Source organism: Coloeus monedula (genome assembly GCF_965178545.1).
Source record: "Coloeus monedula genome assembly, chromosome: 38".
Classification (NCBI taxonomy): Eukaryota; Metazoa; Chordata; class Aves; order Passeriformes; family Corvidae; genus Coloeus; species Coloeus monedula.
Window position 1 is genome coordinate 637,114 of NC_138818.1, and position 16,194 is coordinate 653,307.

General features: G+C 47.3%; 1 pseudogene across 1 annotated transcript in view; it reads left to right on the forward strand.

Moving 5' to 3' along the window:
- The first annotated feature begins 1,797 nt into the window (after positions 1-1,797).
- Positions 1,798-16,194, forward strand: part of LOC309584241 (matrix metalloproteinase-17-like) — a 34,494-nt pseudogene continuing 20,097 nt past the window's right edge. The window contains exons 1-4 of the transcript in view: positions 1,798-1,837; positions 3,196-3,477; positions 8,332-8,508; positions 8,641-8,740. The product of the transcript in view is annotated as a matrix metalloproteinase-17-like (transcript). The remainder of the gene's footprint in view (positions 1,838-3,195; positions 3,478-8,331; positions 8,509-8,640; positions 8,741-16,194) is intronic.

The window sequence follows — 16,194 nt, forward strand, 5'->3', positions numbered from 1 at the left end:
GGGGTGTGGCAAGATGCTCAGACTGTCACCTCTGTCACCTCTCAGTGTCAGGCTGCCTAGGGTTGTTGTAATGCCCCCATCACAGGCAGCTGGGACCCTCATAGGAAAATCCCCAAGCAGCTGAAGCAGAGAGAAGGCAGGTGTGTGTAGGCACAGTGGCTTGGTGGTGGCTGGCATTCTGTGTGTGATAAAGAGCAGGAGAATGAAAAAACTGAACATTTTTGGGTGATAGTCTAAGTGCTGGGAGAGTGGTGATGGAGGGTTCAATCACCCATTGCTTTCCTCCTGTGACAGTGGGGTGTTGCAGCACTGCCAAAGTAGCACTGGATCAGGGCTGCTGTGCCATGGATGGCTCTGAGAAGCTGGAAAAGCACCTTTGCCAAGGCAGCAAGCCTCCACCCTTTCAACTATTCCCTCTTCCCTCCTCTCCCAAGAAAAATCAGTGTGGGTTTATCAAGCCTGCTGTGTTTGGTAATTCTCTGCATTTATTTTATTTGTCTGTAGTTTCAGGGCTCAGAAAGTGAAGGAGTGCTTTCATTAACGAGCTAGTAATTTCTCATCCATCACTGATACTCTCCCTCTTTGGTCTTTGGGAGGACAAAAACCAGTAAGGAACCCAGAAATCAAAATAGGTGTGGGTGCCCCTCAACGGCAGAGGCAGATCAGTCCTCTCTGGTCTCTCCTTATGAACCACCCCAGACACAAAGTCTGTTTGGGGGGGTCAAGCAAAGGAGGTGACTCAGGGGACACGAGAAGGACTGACAGCGCTGTGTGAGTCAGCATTCATTTGTCTGCACAGCAGTGCTGCTGCCTGGCTGAGCTCTAAATGCAGAGGGGAGATTTTCTCCTTGGTATCCAATTGTGCCCCTCAGCACCACATCCTGCTTGGCACATGCCAGTTCCATGTTGTGGCTGGTGCTCCTCCTGCAGCCCCATCCACGACAGGAATAGACACTCCTCAGGATGTCCCAGAATGTGATTTTCAGAGGGATGTGACTGACCCTACAGCTCAGGGCAGTGTTGGTGGAGTGGCTGGAGGGACTGAGCAGCCCAGCCATCATCAGCCTCCCTCTGGTTTGGCAGAGGCTGTCTGGAGCAGAGAGCCTTCTCTCCAATTACTCACATCAGGCTTTTGCCCAAGATCCGAGCTCTGTAAGAGGACTCTCAGAAGGGATTTGCATCCAAGAAGGAGTGCTTCTCTCCACTGGGAACCTAAGCACCATTTACTACAAATAATAGTAATAAATCAAGGTAGGAGGAAGCTTATTTATCTGCATGCTGTTAGAAATGTGCATCCCTTTCAGTGGACTTGGGTGATGCAAGGCCAACAAACATCCTATCAGCATAATATTCTTTTCCTAATCTCATTGAAAACAATTAGCAGATCTCCAGCAATCAAATCAGATGCTGAATTGAAAAACCCTGATGGGATTCTCTTGAAAAATGACAGTGATAATGAATAAAGGATAAGGGACTTTTCACCTTACATCTGCAGCATATTAATAAAGTGGGTCAGCCCCGAGGTGCAGGACTTTTTATACAAAGTAAAATATGTATTGTTACTTTTTCTGCCTTAATCTACTGTTTCTGGAGGGAGGTCTTGGGATGAATATTAATAATATTTGTTTCTTTAGACAGGGCTTTTTATCCACCATCCTTGTACAAGGGAGATCTGATTTATTATCCTCATTCTACAGCTGGAAAGAGAAGGAAAGGAAAACAGCTCACGTGGTGAGTGGGGCTTGAGGAGGAAAGAGCAGATAGTGTCCCCAAATGTGACTCTGTGCCTTAGGCACCATGATCTTGGAGAAAGGTCATAATTCCTGGGCTAAACATGGTGTGTTTTACACATTTAATAACTTACACAGTAGAAATTAAAGCAGCAAAAGAGCAAAGGGTTTGCTTTAGGTAAAAAAGGGTTTACCTAAGTCCCAACGAGTGTTATGAAAGATGAAGACAGCTAGTTAATGAATATCTGGAATCCAGGTAGCCTTTGTCTCTGTACTGTAGAGGATTACATCCAGACACAGTCTCTTCTATAAATTAAAAAATTGCCTGAAATTTGTCTTTTCTAATCCCATGCTCATACTGTGTGTACCTCTGTGCTGTCTCCTTTACAAATGTGTTTTCTTTGAAGTCCGACAATCATGCAGTATTACATGTAAGTTAATTCATTTAGGTTAGTCAATAAGGTTTTTCTTTGCCCAAAGAGTTAAGGGATAGCAAAGGCGAAGATATGAATGATTTTTGCTCATTTGGCTGTGATGTGTTTTGCCTGATTCACCCACTGATTCCCACCATCTCTAGGATGAGCTTCCCAAGCACTTCAGAGGAACTGTTAGTGAGATTTCTGCTTATTCTCACGAGTCTGTTTTTGCACTATCCTAGATTTAACCCTGACTAGTTTTGTCCTGGCCTGAAGGTGGTGCCTACTTTGGGCTGCCTGTCTCTTGAGGGCGTGGGATGTATGTGAATATTTGTGAAAGCAAAAGCTCCCAACCTCAGCAAGGAAGTCGTTCCTCCTCTCCTTTTCTGATCCATGGTGTCTCCCAGCACTCAAATCACTACTCGGGAAGAGCTTGAGTGGTGTGACATTTCCTTCTGACACCTGTAATTACTAACTGAAGTTTAGTCAGGTCATCACTGCCTGTTGGTGACAGCAATGCTGCCACAGCTGTATTATGCAGGAGGGCAAATGAGGTGATCATAATTGTTGCTTCAGCTTTTAAAAACCCAGGAATATTTCATGAACACTTTGGCTGGTGTGCTGGTGCACAAAAAATAAAGTATCTGTTATTACTGGGGTAGAGCTGGCCAGAAGTTATCCATCAGAATTGGCTTTTGTAAATAATTATTCAGTCAACAGTACATTTTCTTGGAAAGTGTGTATATTTTTGTCAATATTGTCAACGAAAGATTATCTAAATATACTCCTTTAGAAGCCAAGGTGCCTTGTTGCATCTTTGTTTTTTCATCTCCTCTATTAAATCAACAATATTAGGAATTCTTTTTCAAAGTTGGGTTATACAGGAAACACTGACTTTTGTTCCATTCCAGCTCAGCCCAAAACTGCAAAAGGTCTGAAGGCCTCACTGAGATGCTGATGCACAGGCACCTACAGAGCCAGTCCTTGTAGTTCTTGGAGATCTTTCATGCTACTGATCCATCCTCTTTTCTGCCCTCTTTATTTCACAGTTTTCACATTCCCAAAAGAGTCCCACCTGGGCCACAACACTGTCCGAGCCCTGATGTTTTATGCCCTGAAGGTCTGGAGTGACATCACCCCACTGAATTTCCACGAAGTGGCAGGAAACAATGCTGACATCCAGACAGACTTCTCCAAGGCAGATCACAATGATGGCTGTCCCTTTGACAGGCCTAGTGGGACAGTGGCACATGCTTTCTTCCCTGGAGACCATCACACAGCAGGGGACACTCATTTTGATGATGATGAATAGTGGACCCTCCAATTATCAGGTACATCAAGGTGGGAGAGCTGCAGCCAAACACAAGGGCTCACAATTTCCCTCTTCTTCGCTGGTGGCTGGAGTAGTTTAGCTTCTGCCACACCTTCAGCCTAGGCTTCAGGATCCCGTCTTCTTCTGATTCCTCTCTCAGCCTTGCTAGCAAAATCAACCCAGGCAGTGTTGAGGACACGTAACACTTTGAGTTCCTGGAAGCCTCAGTGGCGTCTCCACGTTTCTCCTTATCCTGCCAGCAATTGCAGAACTCACCGTCACCCAACCCCAGTCCCCATCTCTTCTGGGACCTGGAAGGTTGCAGGTTGGGTATGTGGCTGCTGGAGCTCTTGGATGGGGACTGCATTCTCTGGCAGCTTTTGGGTGGCTTCACTGCCACAGGTCCCAGTTTCCTATTTTTTAAGTATATTATTATCTGACCTACCTGTAAAGGGCTCTGTGTTCTGCTGGGAAGAAGACCTAGTTTTTTCCTGGCATCTCCTGTCTTCTACCTGAAATCAGGATGGTGCACTGGTTTTGCTCGGCCTGGTTTTTGGTAGCAGGGAGGCCACAGAGGTGGCTCCTGTGAGAAGCTCCTGGAAGTTCCTACCATGTCGAGCAGCGCCAATCCCTGATGGCTCTGAAAGATGGACATGCTGCTGGCCAGAACTGGGCCAATGAGAGAGGTTGGCAACACCCCTGTGATGACATATTTAAGAAGAAAATCAAAACAAAGTCACAAGAGATTTTGGATTCTAGTCAGATGTCTTGGTTTGAAAGACAGGTGTCTGCTAAGGAAGGCAGAAGCCTCCCTTGGAATGACAGATGTAACCCCTTTCCCTCCAAGTTACTATAATTTTGAAATCAAGGGCTTTTAGGCAAAGATGTGGGAAATAGGAATAACAGTTCTTTACTATTATATATATAACCAGTCAAACAAACAGCAATAACTCTGGCAGTAACAGCAAACAATCACAAACCCAGTCCCAGCCTTCTCGGCTGTCAGGCCCTTTCCCCTCGGGTGCAGTTCCGCTCGCAGCCGGCAGGGGCGCTGGCGGCTCCCGGTGAGCAGGGCAGGTGCGATGGTTCCCCCGCGGCTGCAGGGGGCGCTCCGGAGCGAGCTCGGGGAGCACGCGGCACTGGCGGCCTGGGATCCCGGGAAGGGATGGAACAAAGGCTTCACAAACCCCTGGGCAGCCGATCCCCGTGTCCGGCCGGACTCTCGGGAACGGCAGGCTGGAACGGCAGGGATGAGCACAAATCCCAGGTGGCAGACGCGATGTGTCCAAGCGGGGAACCCCCCGGAGGTCTGGGCAGGCAGCTACAACGGCTACAACGCAGCGAAAAGCTCGAAGCCGCGGCAGGGCAGGCCGGCCACAGCCCGGCCTCCAGCGAGGCAGGGAAGGCGGCTTTGGAATTCCGGGGCTTTCCAGCACAAGGAAAAGCAGCCGAAGCAAGCAGACTCCTTTCTGTCTGAATGCCCCAACTGCCCACACCCCCAGGTGAAACAAAAGGAGCAGCCAGGTCTTTTGTCTTTCTTAAGCACCTAGCTATTTGTTCCCCTAGCAACATGCATAGGGAAAAATTCCTTTAACAGAAAAAAAACTAGGACTAAACTAAAACCCCAACATCAGAGAAGAGGAGGAGGTGAGAACACGTGAGGGAAAACAACATGGTGAGACCAAGGTCAGTGAAGAAGGAGGGGGAGGAGGTGCTCCAGGTGCCAAAGGCGAGGTTCCTCTGCAGGTCGTGGTGAAGACCATGGGGAAGCAGCTGTGCCCCTGCAGCCCATGGCTCCACAGGGGATGCAGAGATCCACCCACAGCCCATGGGAGAGGTGCTCACACTGGGCTGGGTGGGTGCCTGGAGGAGGCTGTGATGCAGTGGAAGACCCGGTGCAGGGAGAGGGCCCTTGATTCCAGGCTGGAGCAGCCTGTCCTTGGAGGGCTGCACCCCGTGGAAAGAGACCCATGGCGCAGCAGTTTTGGGAGGACTGTGTGCCCGTGGGAGGGACTCACACTGCAGTGGGTGTGGTAGGACTGCTGCTCCTGAGAGTGGACCCACGTCGGAGAGGTTCATGGAGAATTGTCTCCCGTGGGAGGGAGCCCACGGTACCACAGGGAAAGGACTCCTCTCCTGGAGCAGTAGAAGAAAATTGCGGTGATGGACTGACCACAAATCCCCATGCCCAGTCTCCCTGCGCTGTCGGTGGGAAGGAGGGAGGGGCTGGGGGGGAAAAGGTGTTTTTAAGGGCACATTTTATTTCTCATTATCCTCTTCTGATTCTGTTAGCAATAAATTCACTTTGTAACTTTTAAGTTAAGACTGTTTTGCCCTTGAAGTGTTTTCTCCTGGTGCTTATCTCAACTCATGAAGCCTTTGTGGTTTTTTCTTTCTTTCTCTCCTCTGCCCAGCTGTGGCAGGGGAGGGTAAGCAAGTGGCTCTCGTGGGTGCCTGGCATTGGGCCAGTGTCAAACCACGACAGATGGTTCTAAGGTGCAGTTCTGTTCTTTTTTATCTTAATCTCATCTAGATAAAGCAGAGTTTTAATAAGCAGAGGGAGTATCATAAGTGAGTGTTCCTCAGCTGCAAAACCATCAGTGGGCATCAGGTCCTCAGCCTTTGTGTCAGGCGTGTTTTGGCAGAATGTCTTCTCTGCAGCTACCAGCTGCTAATTTACCTGTCATGCCATCTCCTCCACCAGCCTCCTAGGGGGATCCTGCTACCTCAGCTTAATGACTTTGTTTAAACCTAACTGTCTTCTCTGAAACAAGCTAATACCTTCTTCCTGCCCACCGGTTGACCTCCATCCATCCCCCTGAGTGTTTATGGGCAGGAGTGTTCACCAGGGGTGCTGAAGGAGGTCTTGAGGTGAAGGTTAAAGGTCTGGACAGGCTGATCCTTCAGGATTATACCTGCTCCTTGTTTCATGCTGCTGTGCAGCCCCAACTGATGTCTCTTATCAGGAAGGAAAAAAAAAAGCAGCAGTTTTGATCTGCAGACATACAGGGCAGAGGCACGTGCTGTGGTCCGTAGCTTGCCACAGCGGATGTGTTAGTGATGGAGTCAGTTTTGCAGCTGGTGGTTGGAAATGCTCATTGCGAAACAAACTCGTGTGAAGGAGTGAGCTCAGGGCTGGCATTCCCACAGGGAGTGTCCCTCCAAGCACCACTGAAGGATGAGGGGATGAGCCTGACAGCGAAAAGCTGCCCTCTGTTTTGAAGATCTTGGAGCTATCTGATCTTCATCTTTTATTTATTTTGTTCTCCCTACCAATTCAAAAACAACAACTTGGTAGGTGATATAAAAATATCCCCAAGATTGTCAGACCGGCATTAAAATGTCAGCGAGTATGCGCCTTGTTCTCTCTCGCCGGGGAAAAAAGCACAGGTTATAAAAATCTTGGCTGGTTACAGACACTGTAAGTAATAGTCATGAAGGAAAAGGCAAAAATCAGGAAAGGATATCTCCCTGCTTCAACACTCCAAGCCTGGTGAGAAGCACTAAGGACTGTGCAGGATCTCACTTTTTTTTGTGCAAAAATGTAGCCATCTCAGATGGCAGAGAAGCCATCTCCTTCATCTCCAACCATTCCCAGGGAATGTGACAGTCCCCTGAGCTCCACAGGGACCTTTGCAACCTCACTGCCTCTTTATTACAATACTTCACATCATGATCTTTATAACAACCACACTTAAAATCATTGCTGCCCTCTGGTACTGCTCTGCAGGACATTGCCGCGCAGGGAGGGGCAGAAATTGCACAGACATGTGGCCCAGCCTGTCTGGAGCTGGGTGGTGGGAATGCACCAAGCAGGCTCAGTCCCATACAGCTCCTGGGAGCAGCTCCTCCTTTGCTTTGGTAGCAGTGGTGTATGTTTGGAAGTGAACATTAACCCCTTACATGAGTGTCTCAGGCTCTGGAGAGGATAAGATGGGTGTGTCTGTGGGTGTGGTGTAAGGCACTGGGAGCTGGATTTCAAATAAGGAAATCTGGGAAAAGAGAATATGGTAGAGAGAGCCCAGACTGAAATAAAAAAGTCATCAAAGTACTGATGTTCAACAACGTCTCCCTGATGCCCATTGTGGTGTGTGAGGATCAAAGTGTTTGTCCAAGGGAGCAGACACCAGAGCTGCAGCCCTGCCAGCACAAGGTGTGTAACAGGAGAAGATGGTAAATCCTCTAAAAACAAGCTGGACACAGTCACCTACCCATGTCAGGGCAGCAGTGAGATGAGCAGGTTGGTGGTCGATGAGCAGATGAACATTCCTGCGTTTGTGTGCATACAGGAAGGCTGACAGATGCATTTGGCCAGGGCAGCAGCGTGCAAGGCCAGGCAGGGAAAGCCCCGCAGAGCGCTGTGGCCAGGTGGGCACTGCCGGCGCTCCCTGGCTCCTTGGCACATGGCTTGGGTCATTGTCACAATGTGACAAGCTCCTGGCTGGTGGCTGCAAAAAGCTGGTATTCTGGGCAATGCAAAGGCTGTGTCAGCAGCTGCAGCAGACGTGAGATGCAGAGTGACTGCTCTGGCCCAGCTTCTGCAGTGCCTGTCAGCAGATGGTTGTGATGTGGTTGCTGTTTCAGCCTTTTGTCCAGCTTTTTCTCAGGTGCCAACAGTGATCTGGAAATGAGAGGGGTGATACCCAGGCTGGTGTGGGCTGAAGTCTGGCTTGCTTTCCATTTTCATATGATACACTCCAGTCTCCAACTGGAAAAAAATGTCTTTTTCATACTTTACCTATTCCAAAGCTCTTCTTTCGTGTTTATCCAACATAAACCTACACTTCCACTTACAGCCCTTGCAGCCCACCCAAATCCCCCAATTACTATCAGCACTTAGTGACTTTTATTTTAGTTTTGTCCCTATCTCCAGATGCTCATGGGATGGACCTATTTGCTGTAGCTGTCCATGAGTTTGGCCATGCCATTGGCTTGACCCACATCTCTGCCATAGAGTCTATCATGAGACCCTACTACCAAGGTCCAGTGGGGGATCCTCTGAAGTATAACCTGCTGTACGAAGACAAAGTCTGGATCTGGCAACTCTGTGGTCAGTTTGTGTCCCTCATATGGCTACAGCCTGTTCCTGCCATGGCAGGACACACTGGAACAGCTGTTTTCTGGGGTGAGTGGAGCTGGTGGGGGTGATGGTGTTCCCCATTACTGCTTCTTTTCTACACAGGAGTCAGGGAATCTGTGTCCCCCACAGCCAAGCCTGAAGTAAGTGAAACTGATGACCATCCAATCCTGCCAGAGCTACCAGAGAACCACTCCACTGTCCTGTAAGTCAAATTTCTTCCTTTCCGGCAAAGGACGTGTAGTAGTGAAGCTCTACTTCATCAGTATCTTGCCTGCTCACTCTGGCTTTGATATTTCTCTCTGGACCTCTGGATATTTTGCTAAGACTCAAATTTTTTACTCATATTAGTTGAAATTTGTCACCATCACTCTTAGGTAAATCCATCCTTGCTGGAATTTTAATCAAATGTCCTCACTAGTATCCTGAATTGCACAGGCATAACTTACTTAAATCATTCCCCAGTGAGCAACTCCCTAATGTACCTGAGGGGGTGAATATTGGAACAAGTGGACTGATAGCCTGACTCCAATGCAGGTTAGCATTGGCAAAGGGCTGCTTACTCTGAGTGTCATCAAGCAACCAGCATGGCCTCATTAAGGGAAGTGCTGGATATCGCTCATTAATAAATGTTGACCAGGACAGCATGACAGTTGAGAGAAGAAGGGACACTGAACAAAGAGGCAGGAGGTGATGGTCACAAACATTTTTGCCAGACACCAGGAGCGCCCCAAGTAAGAGTGGCAGAGATGGAGCAGGTCACCTTCACCTCATGCTCCTTTTGTTTGAACATGCTGAATGCCATTAGTTACATTTCTCCGTGTGTAGCTTCTAGTGGCACTTGTCCACCAGGCTCCTTATGGCCATGTTTGGACGTAGAAATATGAGAGCCTTTCTCCCTTCTGTTGTGGGAGGCCACCATCTCACAACAGCAGCAGGAGCAGCAGGAAACTTGCTCATGCTAACCCCTTTTTCCTGCCTTGCATGCTAGGAGGGTGGGTGGGGTTTGCTTCTGCATCTGTCATTTTGTGGCCAAAGAGGGCTGTGAAGCTGGTGCTGGCACAATTTTTCTATCAGCAGAATAGATTTATGCTTCCCTGTCACCCACAGCAGCTTTTCTGTGCACGTTCCCAGCGTCCTCTCCTTGTTCCTCCTCAGTCATCATTTTTTATGTGGGCTTTGTGGCTCTCTCAGTCCTTCACATTCTGTGCCTTCCCCACCACCTTGTTAAAGCAGCCTAGTATCTCAGCTACCACTTGCCAGGTGGCTTTCACTGGGTATCTTTCACCAGGTATCTGTAAGAGACAGTCCGAAGATCCCTCATCTGCCTCACGATCATCACTGAGGACAGAGACTGAACACAGCAGTCCTGGCCTGGCTGAGGTGGGATGTCTGCCAACTGTTGCCTACGGGTGTGCCCACTGGGAACTGGTACACATTCCTGAGGAGAATTAGTGCAGGTCACAATGGACTGCGCCGTTCTTGCTGCCCAGGCGGGAAGGACTGCGCTGAAGCGGAAAGGAATGACCTGTCCTCTACACCTGTCCTGTCCACCTGTCCTGTCCACCTGTCCTGTCCACCTGTCCTGTACCTGTTTCCCAAAGCAACGGGCCCCATAACAACGGCTGTAGATTTCCCCCACCTCTTGGCCAGTTGCCCCTCATTTCTAAAAAGGGTTATAAAGGGACTTTCTGAAATAACTGAGATCTCCCCACGGAAAGCAGACCAATCTATTGGCAGCAGACCATGAGGAGTTCATCTCATCCGTTGGTAGCTATACCCCCCTTTATTCCTCTCTACTCTTTTACTTTATCTCTCTCTCTCTTTCTCTCCTCTATTGCATTACTGTGTTGTGGGCACTTAATAAATGTGCACTGTTTTGATTAAAACCTGAATCTCTTGTGTCCTTTTGCACTCTGAGATCTGTAAACAAACCATCACAACCCCTGCTTGCATTAGCGGATTGTGACATTAAACTGGCGTCACGGACAGGATTTCTGACAGACAGAAGGGGTTGCAAGGTTGTGTGTAGTCTGTAATAGGGGAAGGACGTTTCACTCCAGCCACACCTAGCCCGACACCCCGCAAAGGGTGAGCGGTGTCTAGAAAGCAAGGGGGGCGACTCGAATTTCCCGCAAACTGCACACGCCTAGGTGAAAAGCACCCCATACTCAACTGAGGGCTCTGTCTTCAGATTTTTCACAAAAAGATCTCTTAGTGTAAAAGGGGGAACTGTTTTGGTGGGTGTGTGTAAATTTGGACTGCTTGTAGCGAAGAGACAACCATAAGTAACTTCAGGAGTACCTCCCAAGCAGATTTGGTCTCTTCACCCACCCAGGGAAGCGAAGGGAGACACAGTGAAGCTGTGTGTGTCGCAGTGTGTAATTCACTTTTATCTCCCTGTGGTGGTTTTGATCCCTTCATAAAATGACTGAAAACCCTAGTGCAAAAGTTAAAGCTGCATTTTATGCTCTGCTAGCAAAACATAATGCCCGGCCCTCTCCGGGAGGGGAAGAATGGGCTCAAAATAACTGGTTTAATTTGGAGAGTGTGACTGATAGAATATGTTCATTACAACATGAGAAAAAGCTTAAATTTGGCCGAAATAAAACCATAATCTGCTCTGTTTCAGGAGCATGCCTTACAGCAGCTATAGACCATCGCTTTAAGCCATGTAGTGAAGAGAAAGCAATCATAGATTCCCTTCAAAACCTAGTGGAAATTTTACAGAAACAATTAGATGAAGAGAAGAATAAAAATCATTTGCTGTGGGCTGCTTTAAAAGAGGAGTATTTTAAGAATTCAAAGAATGCTGACTCACCAAAAGAGAAAGAGGAAAAGAAAACTCCTCACATTAACCAAATATACCCCCAGAAAGAACTAGAGCTAGTGAAAAATTGTGGGGAAAACTGCTGCCCTCATATGAGACCTCTGATTAAAACAGAATATAATTATAGCAATGATGGAGATTTTGAACCGCATATTACCACTAAACAAATACCATACACTGCTACTAAATTGGCTAAGTTAAAAAAGGAGTATGGGCGGCTCCCCCACGAATCTGAGATGGAATATGTCTTCCGAGTGTCCCTCACTGGAGGAGACCAAATTCAATTAACTGAACAGGAGGCCAGTGGATATTGGGGACACGGAGTTTTCTTGACAACAGGAGACAAACGTGGCACATGGTCCCTGACTCAGCATGCAGCTTTCTGGGCCGGGGGACTCAATCCTTTAGAAAGGGGAGACCCTTTAGCTATAGTTGGTACCCCCGATCAACTTCTAGAAAGCGTCCACAAAGCCGCCTGTCTGCAAATGATCCATGAAAGGAAATTAACTCCTGGATGTGAATCCCCCACGCAATTACCTGTGAAACCTGAACTGATGACCCCTTTAATTCGAGGCCTTCCAGAATCACTCCAATCTACAGCAGCTGTCTTGCAAAAAACCATAGCTGCTGCAGGTCCTGTAGAGAGGTTGGACAGATTCCTTGGAAACCCGAGCGACCAAACTGCATCTACCGATCCTGGGTTTACTCCATATTCAACCCCCTCTCAGCCGCCAGGGTCACAATCGAATTCAGCTGCCGGTGATTGCAAAGTTTGGACATGGAGTGAGGTTGCAGAAGATCTGATTAATTACAGTAGAAAATATGGACCTATAAAAATCCCAGAGGAAAAATCAGACAAAACAAAAGGTGTCAGGTACATTAGGGCTCCTCATAGTGAAAAACCAGAGAATGTAAAACAGATCCCTAAGCGTCAGCATTGGTGGTTATTAGGTATCAAAAAGGGGGTCCCCAGAAATGTGATGGATGGCTTACCCCTTGATAAATTGAGTAAGGTAGTGTCTAACTGGCACTGCCAAAACCCCCTTCTACCAAATCCAATTCAACCCAGTGAACCCCTCCTCCCTCAGAATCTGGGCAGTGAGTCAAAGCCACTTCTCCCTCAAAGTCTGTGCAGTGAGCCAAAGTAACTTCTTCCTCAAAACCAGGGAAACTAGACCCTCTGTTTCTTGTCAGTGGGTGAAGAGACAGAGCATGGGTATACCTGAGAAGGCTCACTAAAAATAAAACAGGAGATATAACGATCACAGCTATTACAGGCCCTAAATGGGCACCTGTAACTTTTCTGATTGACACTGGGGCACAAATTCTGTGCTGACAAAGAAAGATGCCCAGAGGTGTGGAATTGTTCCAACAAAGAACCGATATTGTGTTTTAAATGCCTTGGGAATGACAGACTCTATGAATGTGGCCTTAGTCAAGCTCACTTTGCCTGGAGAGGAAAACCAACTCTCTATTAATATGGTGATTGGGGATATCCCAACCAACTTATTAGGGATGAATGCTCTCGTTGGGAGGCAGTGGGAGGACTCAGAGGGTCTTCTGTGCTCTTTTGGCACACCACATTTTAACATCAGACTGCTCCAAGCTGCAGCCTCCCTACCATTCAGCAAAGTAACTAATGTGAAACAATACCTCCTTCCCCTGGGTGCCAAAGAGGGCATCAAGCCAGTGATACAGGAGCTACGACAACAAGGAGTAATACTTAATACCCATTCTCCTTTCAATTCTCCGGTGTGGCCAGTGCCAAAGCCTAATGGGAAGTGGAGGCTGACAATAGATTTTCGTAGGCTAAATGCTAACACAGACCCTCTTACAGCAGCAGTCCCAAATCTAGCAGAATTCATAACATTGATTCAAGAAAAGGATCATTCAATCATGGCAACAATAGATGTCAAAGACATGTTTTTTATGACACCTTTACAGCCAGAAGATATGGACTGTTCTGCTTTCACATGGGAAGGACAGCAACACACTTTCACTAGGCTTCGCCAAGGGTACAAACATTCCCCCACCCTGGCTCATCACGCTTTAGCCCAAGAGTTAGAAAAAATACCCAAAGCTGACAATGTGACTGTTTATCAATACATTGATGATATCCTTGTGGGAGGAGATGAAATAGAAGAAGTGAGAGATACCCAACAGAAAATAATCTCCCACTTAGAAAGCCTTGATTTGAAAATTCCCCCAGAAAAAAATCCAAAACCCTTCACATGAAGTGAAATTTTTGAGAATTTGGTGGAAAGGAGGTATGACATGTATCCCACCTGATACCCTAACCTCTTTAGATCAGATTAAAATGCCTGACTCCAAAAAAGATCTCCAACATGCTTTAGGATTATTAGTGTTCTGGAGAAAACACATCCCAGATTTTTCCATAATTGCCAGACCTCTTTATAACTTGTTGAGAAAAGGGACAAAATGGGAATGGACTGCTTCTCAAGAAGCACTGCAATTGTTGGTTTTTGAAGCAACAGCTCACCAAGCCCTGGGCCCTATTCACCCTACAGATCCTTTCCAGGTGGAATGGGGGTTTGCCTCCTCAGGGTTGTCAGTACACATATGGCAGCGGGGTCCTGAGGGTCCGACGAGGCCTGTTGGTTTTACTCCCGTGGCTTCAAAGATGCTGAAAAAAGGTACACTACCTGGGAGAAAGGATTGTTTGTGGTTAGCTTAGCTCTCCTAGAAGTGGAGAAGATTGCACAATAACAACCAATTGTTTTGAGAGGCCCTTTCAAAGATATTAAGACAGCCTCTACTGGGAGCCACCCCACCTGACGGAGTGGCCCAGAGGGCCTCAGTAAGGGAGTGGTATGCTCAGATTGAACATGATTGTAGCATCTTCTCAGTAACTGAAGGAGCTGTAAAAAATCTGGCAATCCAAGAAACTGAAAACTTGGGTAGCAGCCAGGACAAACCTGCCCCAGACATTAAAGTAGCCCCTCCTTTTTCCCCCAAACAGTCAGCAAATTCTTGGCTTACGGATGCTTCTGCCAAGCGAGAAGGAAAGGTGTGGAAACATAAGGCTGTAGCCCTCCACACTTCCTCAGGTGAAGGAATTATCACAGAGGGGGAAGGCAGCGCCCAAGCTGGCAAGCTGATAGCTGTTTGGAGTGTTTTCCAACGTGAGACACAGAATACTTCTCTTGTCTGTATCTACACTGATTCCTATGCTGTGTTTAAGGGATGTGGCTTCCTTTTTGGCAGCAAAATCACTGGGAAGTTAACAGAATCCCAGTATGGCAAAAGGAAAAGTGGAAAGAAATTCTAAATATTGCAAGTCAAGGGAATTTTGCTGTGGGGTGGGTAGCCTCTCACCAGACAGCTGGAAATCCAGCAGGAGGGTGGAACAATAAATAATAAATAAATAAAATTTATTTTTATATAATATATAAAATAAATAAATAAAGCTGATGAATTAGCAAGACTAAGTCCTGTGAAAAAAGATCAAATTACAGAGGACTTCTTAGAATGGTTGCATGTAAAGAAACACACAGGTGCAAAAGATTTGTACAAAGAAGCCCTTGTGGTTGGTCTGTTACCAGAGAAATGTGTAAAACATGCATATCAGCCTGTGAACAACGTCGCAGACGGCTAGAAAGACACCCTTTGGAAGATGACCCTCTCCTCTGCATTTAAGGGTAAAGGCTTTTGGGACGGGTGGCAGGTAGATTATATCTGTCCCTTTAAAAAGTCAGGAGGTAAACACTTTGTGCTGTGTTGCTGCCGGCTCTGAGCTTCCCCTCCCCAAGACACTTGCCCCTGCCATGTGCTCTGAGCCCCTTTGTTCTAAGCGCGGGCAAAACCAAATATAACTCAAACTCTTTAGCAGTGTCTCATTGGCCGGTCACCCCGGGTCCGCCCCCAGTCCTCCCCTTTCCCCTTCTCCGAATAAAAGAGATGGTCGAGGGAGGCCCCGCGCTTTCTTGGCTCTGCTACCCTTTCTGCGAACATCTCTTGTTGTCTGTTTCTTTTGAAAGCTTCTAATTGCGGAAAATTGAGCGAGCAGAGAGCTATATTTCTCCCTCCTTGCTTCTGCTGGTGGTATTTGCTTTGCAGCTGATACAGGTACCGATTTTAGAGCTACTAAAATGCTAGATTGCCTGTGCTACCTCTCTGGGTTGCTCAAGGCTTTCTAGGGCATTGAACTACAAGCACTAGCCGGTAAAAAGCTGAAAAGATACCTCCTCATTGCTGGTAGGAGTATATCTGGGTTAGTCCAGGCCGATGCTTTTAAAAGAGCCACAGGAGATCATACCGTTAAAGCATTGCAGGGATGGTTTGGAACTTTCCCAAAACCACAAGAAATTCAGTCTGATCATGGGTCTCACTTTACTGCCAAAGTTGTACAGGACTGGGCAAAAGGTGAAGGGATTAAACGGACTTTTCACACTCCTTACTACCCTCAAGATAACGGCATTGTAGAAAGGACCAATGGTCTCTTGAAATGACTTTTGAAACCACAGGAGGGAAATTGGGATGTTTGGCTATGGGAAGCTGTGAAAGGTGTGAATGATAGATGGGGGGTAAACGGGAGTCCCACAATCATTGCCTTTTGCCCAACAGCTCCAAGCATAATTCTCTCACTGCAGGGACCAAATGATCCTAAGAATCCTGCACACTATCCTGGACAACCTGTTTCAGTAGATCTCCCTACCGTAGGAGAAGTACCATTAGTGCTAAAACGCCCTCTGAATAAATATGCATGGGTAGCCTCTGATGCCCTAGGGAGAGAGCATCGGATACATACACGCTGCATAATTCCATCATTCTAATTTTCTGCCTTTCAGTGGCAGACTCTGTTGTGTTCA